This window comes from Podarcis tiliguerta, assembly GCF_965153285.1.
Source record: "Podarcis tiliguerta genome assembly, chromosome: 4".
NCBI classification, from domain to species: Eukaryota; Metazoa; Chordata; class Lepidosauria; order Squamata; family Lacertidae; genus Podarcis; species Podarcis tiliguerta.
In genome coordinates, this window is record NC_139537.1 from 45381198 (window position 1) to 45389177 (window position 7980).

Below are 7980 nucleotides of genomic sequence, written 5' to 3' on the forward strand. Positions count from 1 at the left end.
AAACTTTATTTGTCTCAAATGCTTCGCGAGGAGGGAGACGGGCTGCCACCGGAAATAATCTCTCGCTCCTGGGAGACCCGAAGTCAAGCCCGGGTATTGTTCCCTCGTCGCCGGAGCCCCATCCCTCTCTCGCTCCCTCCCTCCCTCTCCGGGCGCTCGCTGGTTCTGTCAGGTTGCCAACGCAGCGCCTCCGCTCCCCTCCGTCTCTCCATCGAGCCCCCAGCCGCCGCCGCCACCACCGCGGCCATTTCCCATTGCTCGCCTCCGCTCTCTCCAGCGGCAGAGGCGGAAAAAGCGCCGGCCTCCGTGGCCCTCGCCAACTCACCTCGCCGGCCCCTTGCGCGGCGACCGCCGCTCCCAGCCGCCTTTCTCCCGGGAAGCTTCTCCTGCTCTCCGTCTGCCTTGGCTCGCCTCTCGCCCTCCTGTCCGCCGGAGGGAGAGCTCCGAGCGCGCGCGCGCGCCGCTGCCGCCGCCTCCTCCAAATGCCACCCCTGACAAGCGGGCGCGAACTCCGGCGATGAGTTCTAGCGCGGAGAGCTCCGGCGAGCGGCGCCTGAACGGGGAGGGGAAGAAGCAACTCGTGAAGGCGACGCCGCCGCAGACGCCCGCCCAGCACGCAGATACACAAAGCTCCCCGGGGACGCCGTCCTCTCCGGAGCAAGAGCTCGGCGCCCGCGCTGGCAGCAGCGCCTCCGCTCTTTCTCGCTGGTTCGGGGCTCTGCTGCAATGCCTGTGAGGCTGACTTTCAAAGCCTCACCCGCAGCCCGAGATCCTCCCTCCCCTCCCCTCCTCCCTTTCCACCCTGTCAGCCCGTCCCTCCCCTCCCTCCCTCTCCCCTCCTCGCCATTCATCGCTTGAGCCAAGTTTCTCCGGTTTAACCTCTTTCTCTCCCGGCAGCCACAGCCAAGCAGATGTGCGAGGCAGGCTCGCCGAGGAGTCTGCCTGGGAGCATCTCTGCAACTGGAGAAAGACGAGGCTTGAAAATAAAGTTGATGTTTGACTGTAAGGACAATAGATAGACAGGCCAGCTTTGCTTGCTTGCTTTTTTTACAGGGCACGCATGCGAGATATATATATATATATATTTAATACAGTATTGTACACTGTTCTCAGCGGGCGAGGGGGGAGGGGGCAGATCTTAAATCAAGGATATTCAAATCCTGTTCTGAGCGCTGTAAAGCCCCAAAGGAGGAAAGCTTTGCATAATTGCACCATATAAGCAAAAATAAGTCCTGGTGTTTTGCATTGCGATTTTTTTTCTGGAATAGTTAATGCACACCTTTGATGTGTTGGGTTCAATGTTCATTTGCGGACTCCAACCATGAGTGTGTGGAAGGTAATAGGACTCCAGTCAACAAATTTAAACACATTTTAAATTATGCTGAATTTCATTATTTAATATCTGTTATGTGTATGTCTTGTTTGAAGCCTTTCAAGTCCACCTCTAAGCTTTCAATTGGGAAACACACGTCCCAGCTAATAACGTGAGGTCAAGAAGGACATGGAGTTGTCTGATATCCTATTTTGAAACATTCTTTCAAGGTTTTCTGTCAAGGGTGCCCCAGTATTACAGAGCCTGGACCAAGGTCTTGGTGGGGTGCGTATGTCCATCAGGATGGGTGAGGAAACATAAATGGGAGAGACTCAGAATATGAAGAAGACTTCATGTCACATAAGTTTGGCAGGTGTGGCTGTTGAGGAGTAAGGACCAGAACTGAACTTGGAAGCGCCTCCAACTACAGCTGAACAAACTAGGAAATTATGGTCTTTGTTTGTCCAGACCTGATTACAGTGGTACCTCAGGTTAAGTACTTAATTCATTCTGGAGGTCCGTTCTTAACCTGAAACTGTTCTTAACCTGAAGACCACTTTAGCTAATGGGGCCTCCTGCTGCCACTGCGCCGCCGCTGCATGATTTCTGTTCTCATCCTGAAGCAAAGTTCTTAACCCGAGGTACTATTTCTGGCTTAGCGGAGTCTGTAACCTGAAGTGTATGTAACCTGAAGCGTATGTAACCCGAGGTACCACTGTACTAACAAATAGTTTCCTAGAACTTTCAAAAGAAAAGACCATACCTAAATATGCTCTCAGCTACTGAAATAAAAATGTGGCCCAGATCCCTTTTTAAATGTGTCAAGTACTGATAGTTGTTTTCAACTGTTTTTACTATTTTATTCTTTGATGGTTTCTCTATTTTACAATCAGGTGATGTATAATTTTTATGAAATAAATGAGATCCGGAGGTGCATGTGTATCGGGTCTGAGTGCACCTCATAGTTTCCATCTATTTCAGCACTTTCCAGCTGTTCAGCTTTCTCAAGAACTTCTGGGAAGTAAACTAACAGATAACTTCTATTATGTATGTATACACCTTTATTCAATCACATCCCTAGATCAGACAGTGATAGAGTGATGTATAGCTGCACAAGTTTTTTCTTGCCTTTTGTTTACGGAACAATTATTTGGATTAATTAATTGTGGCAGTGAGAGAGGGTGATGGGTGACGGATCCAGCCTTGAGGATCTCTGAGTCCTTATTACTACCAACTCAATGTGCCTTGGCAAATGTAACACCAGTACTGTAATACTGATATCCCTTGCTAGTAAATAACAGCCAGTGGGACTCCTCTGGAGTAAATAGTTTCAAACATAATACTCATTGAAACAATGATTTAAGAACTCTCCCAAGAATGACGGCACAGTCTGATTAGTAAAGATGGCTAGACGTGTTTGAGATCATTTGAGGTAAAGGGCCAATTCAGACACTCATAAAGGTTCCTCTCCCTCTTCTAAAGCCCTGAAACCAGCAGCGTTGTGGAGTGAAGATGTGATATTTCATTTAGCACAACTGCTGTATAGTGGGATCAGTCCATGGGAAATAAAGTTCTGTGGAAGGATATGGATTGTCCCTAAATGAATTTAGAATTAGGTTCAAGATAATTTTATGAAAGGGCAAGAAAGACTGTTATGTATGTTCTACAGATTAAAACTGAACCTATTTCAATCAGTGGCTAGAGTGGAACGTTATAAATTCATTTGTGTGTTGTAAGATAGCAAAGGAAGGAGCCAGAGAGAAGCCAGGGGGTGGGGGGAGAAAAAATAATTACATCCATGGCAGAATTAATTTACAGTTTTACTGTTATTGCAGTATTTAAGAGGTCGAGAAGGGCAGGTTGCGATTTAGTTAAGGGAGCTCTGTTTCATTTGTCAAACAGAATGAAGTGTTTTGTATAAAGTATTGTAACATGATGTAGTGACCTTAATGCATTGACACTGAGTTCATATACAATGTAACTTATCGTAGATGTCATCTTCATTAAGTACAATAAGAATAGCATGTGAAGTAAAAAAAAAAAAAGTAAATAGAAATCATTGGCGTTTCAGATAAATGTACTGAGAGGTAAGTAATAAAATGCGAACATTTGTAAATCATATAGAAATTGTGTGCCACTGTATATAAAACTGGTCCTAAACAGACCACGACAGATGCAAGTGGTGGCTCCATGAACCATGTTTCCTCTCTTGCCACAGTTCTTTGCTTTTCCTCCCAACAGACTCTCGGCATTCTGTGACCCCTAAGCATGCTCAGTCCTTATTGCTTTGTTTTGCGGCAGAACAGCAAGTGGAAGAATGACTGGAATGGAATTTTGTGCTGTGTTAGAATGAGTGACAGGCAAAGACTATCTGTTAGAAAATGACAGTGGAGTGGTGGAAGGGTGTGGCTGTCAAAGAAACAGAAGAGGGGAGTGAGGCGAGATGAATGATGAAACCATACATGAAAGAGTTAACACAATTATTAAGACATTAGTTAAAGCTAGGATGTTAACCAGCTGCATTCCACTGCTGTTCATGTGTAGTTTCTCAGACTAGCTTCACCCATACATATTGGAGTCCTTAGTTCCTAATTCATCTCTAGCTAAGGTGTGAACAACTTTGCATAGGATAAAGCTATCCCACCCATAAATGTCCCCTAGTATGTACACCGATAGAAAAGAATGGAAGACATGCTAATGCAAACAGCCGGGGGGGGGGGGGGAGTGGTGAAACACACCAAAGAAAACCTAAGGTGGTAATGTGAGCAACACCCAAATAGGCATAGGCTCATTGGGCTCAGATGGAACAATCAAAGGATGCAATGGGAAAAGAAATGAATGAAAATATCAGCAAGTGGAGAAAAAGTTGAACAATGCAAATGGCTATCATTTCAGACCAGGAGGCTATGTTTATTTTATTCCTCTGGGTGTTTGCAGACATCTTTGATTTAGAGACCTTGCTGTTGTGCAGCAGAGAAAGGCCTTTGCCACCAAGAGATCTGCATCTAACATGGTTGAGAGCTCATTCTTGTTTTTAAAGAGACAGTCACTGAGAATGAGGATTGGGAGTCACAAGGAGAAATTGCTAATTGTGTTCGTGCAAACTGATTGGAAAGAGGAAAAGAAAAAGATTGTCCCAGAAGAACCCAACTATGCTTGTGACGATGGAGTCTGAAGCTTCTGTTTGACCCAGGTGGTGGGGTGTTCAAAGGATCCCTGCAAATGGAATATAACCCAGTGGACCTTCCTGCCATTATTCCAACCACAATTGAGGGCATCCTTTTCCTATGGTGGGTTAACACATGTCATAATTGCAATTCACAAAATTGTCCTTTGCTGTCATGGGATACCACATTTTGACAACTTGCGGGGGAGGGGGAAGCAAGTGACAGAAGGGTAAGTGGGGAAATGATTGACAGTGGGAGAGTGAGATTGAATGCTGGGTGGAGTTAGAGTGAGTGACAGGTAGAGGCTGTTGGTTGGAAAAAGGCAGTTGGGCTGCTTAGCACGGGGAGAATGAGATGAGACAGCTAATGGAAGTGTCTGAAAAAGAGCGAGCATAGTTAAGGAAAAGAGTTACTTAGGATAGGATATTGGAGCTATGCATATTTTGTATTTGATGACTACTTGTTCTGGATATTATATTCCTTAATTAAATACATGTTCATGTTTTTACTGTCTGTATTGTGGTCTGGATGGATTCTAAGGTAAATGTATCAGCCCATGTTGGATGCACTCAATAATAGAAGCAAAGAGTTTTACTGCTCCATGTAAGTCATTATGTGGTGGATGCCCCCCCCCCCCCGCCACCACAACATTTTTGTTGTTGTACTGCTACAAACCTGGGCTATGCTGATATCTACCTTGTGTTTCTCAGTGGCCCCATTTTGGCTGCAATCCACAGCTGTGAAAATTGAAAAGCAACGCTAGAATGAATAGCAAACTAATCCATAGTACATTGTTGCTAATTCTACAATTTAAGTGCTTAAATATAATGGTTGACGGTATCAATATTCCCAAACAATTAGCACATTCTTTAACTTCTGGTTTGAAGCATGTTTGCAGTAATAGCATTATTAAGGAAGTCACTTCACCATGGTTATATGTAGCATATTCTTATATTTGCTTCCCCTCCGTCCCTGTCTGCATGTCCTAATATGCTTCTGAAAGACACTGTCCTCTTTTAGCCGGATAGCTGTTCTAAAAATATACTTCTCACTATTCAGAATCAGAGAGTTCTGCATTATTAACACATAGATCAGACAGCCATGATCTGAAGTCGTATAAGCAATAAGGAAAAGATCTGAATGTTGGAGTTTTTTCATTATGCGATCCTGTAAGCTACCCTTTAATGCTACAAAGAGGGTTTCATATACAGTACTTGCAGCATCTTGCTGACTTGCTTCATGTCTTTGGAGTTTACATAACACTGTCTGTTCTCCTTTCCCTTCCACATTACTCTGTGCCTTCCTCGGGTTTGGTCAGCTACATAAGAGTGCAGAAATAGTTGAGATTAATTGCACCCCTTCCAAGTGGCCAAAGCAACACAAGAAAAATGCTTGCCTATAAAGAACAAACAAACCAGAATAGTGGTTACAACACAACAAAGTCTGAAGAACTGTATGCAGTGGAATGCATACTGTAGAATGCAAATGAGCATTGTGATCACAGTTGACCCACAAATGGGATTGGCATTAAAGTGGGTAAGTTCAAATTTATTGTGTTTAGTTTTCAGGTTACAAAGGAGACACATTAGATGTGCCTCCTCCTAAGTTTTCCAAACTGGTTCTTTGGTCAATTGCAGAGTTCCACTGTAGACAAGGGAGGAACACAGACAAAAGGACCAAGTTAAAAAAAAAATTAGGACCAATCCCTTGACTTCCTCTAGATTAATATGTTTAAAAGTAAGTACCAGCTCTATGTTACAATGATGTCTGCACATGAGACATAAAGGCTCACAGTCTTAACCCCACAATATGATAATCCCCTGCAGCGCGTGTGGCACTGTGGTCTAAACCACTAAGCCTCTTGGCTTAGTTCGAATCCGTGTGACAGGGTGAGCTCCTGTTGCTCTGTCCCAGCTTCTGCCAACCTAGCATACCTATGCAAGTAAATAAATAGGTACCACTGTGGTGGGAGGGTAAAACAATGTTTTTGTGCACTCTGGCACTCATCACGGTCCTCCATGCGCCAGAAGCGGTTTAGTCATACTGGCCACATGACCCGGAAAGCTGTCTGCAGACAAATACCGGCTTCCTCAGCCTGAAAAGCGAGATGAGCGCTGCACCCCTTAGTCACCTTTGACTGGACTTAACAGTTCAGGGGTCCTTTACCTTTGCCTGACCCAGCAGGCTTACCTTATGTTCTTAAATTTTTATTATTCAGGTGCCAATAATAGCCATAGTCATTATCATTCTCACCAGTGATACCTCATCTATAAAACAAAATATTATAGTTTCCCCCCTGCACAGCTGGTGAAGAAATGTGAGCTTGCAAGCATTTTATAATGATGCACACATACAGTGAGACAGATGTACAGTGTACATGTTGTACCTTGGAAGCAGATATTTCTGTCAAAGAATCCTTGCCCCTCACAGTTACAATTTCCAGCAAACCTTAAAAATGACAGTGCCCAGAATTCTTTGAAGGAAACAATGTGCTTTAAATGTGCTTTAAATTCTTGAGGTTTTAAATTTTGGAGTTTTGATTTGTTTTAAATTTTGCATAGTGTGTATGTTATTGTTGTAACCCTCTTTGAGACCAACATGATAAAGAGTGTGATGCACATTTTTAAACTAAAATGGTGTGTGCACAGCCTAAGCCATGTAGAGAGAAAATATTTTTCTACATTGCTTTACACAGTCTCATAATCGAGGAAGTGCTTGGGTCAGTCACTGTCATTAAGATTTCCATGCTGATATATGGTGGGAATACTTTAATGAAAGCTTTCCTAATGCTTAGCATGTTTGGTGGCTCTCTGGGTCAAGTTGACCAGAGGGTTTGTGTTAAATCAAAATGTTATTGCATTGGAAATAAAGCTTTGTCACGATTATAAATCTGATTAAAGGCTGGAGGGTCAGTATAGCAGTCTGACTCACCAAACACCAACTAACAACTGTCATCACAGGGTGTTTGTTCCCACTACAGTAGGTATGTAAGGGTTTCTGTCAGCCTTTCCATGTTATCAAACAGCTGTCTTTGCACAAGTGATTTCTCTTTGAAAACTCTTTGATAAGACTACAGCATATGAAGAGAAGCTGCTGTAGGATATAAGCAGGATCCAAATTCAATTTTGTATAGATTGCAGCTTTCACTCTGAGATGTAATGAAGACAGACGTATTGCACTTCAGGAAGAAGAAAAGCCCCCAATAAACATTCATCAAGGCGTAGGGTCTTGCAGTACAGATAGTCCTTTCACAAAGAATACAAATTTGCCCTGTAAAAAAGGCACCACTTCCCAAATGCCATGTTTATAGACCTCACTAGCAAGGCATAAGTAACTTTTTTTTCTGATCCTTTCTTAATAATTGTGGTTTTCTGCAACAAATGTACATTTCCTTCTCAAACATTTCCCATCCGGATTTTATTTCTGTAGGATGAAATTCTATTTCTCTGCCACACAAACCATAGTATTTGTACTTGTGAAAATGCTGTGATCAAATAGTGC

The 7980-nt window shown here is 43.4% G+C and overlaps 1 protein-coding gene across 1 annotated transcript in view; it reads right to left on the minus strand.

The window, feature by feature from the left end:
- Positions 1 to 807, minus strand: part of NRIP1 (nuclear receptor interacting protein 1) — a 75201-nt gene extending 74394 nt beyond the window's left edge. Inside the window, exon 1 of the mRNA XM_083439222.1 lies at positions 326 to 807. The gene's annotated coding sequence lies outside the window, so the exon portion shown is untranslated. The remainder of the gene's footprint in view (positions 1 to 325) is intronic.
- Between the last annotated feature and the right edge of the window lie 7173 nt (positions 808 to 7980).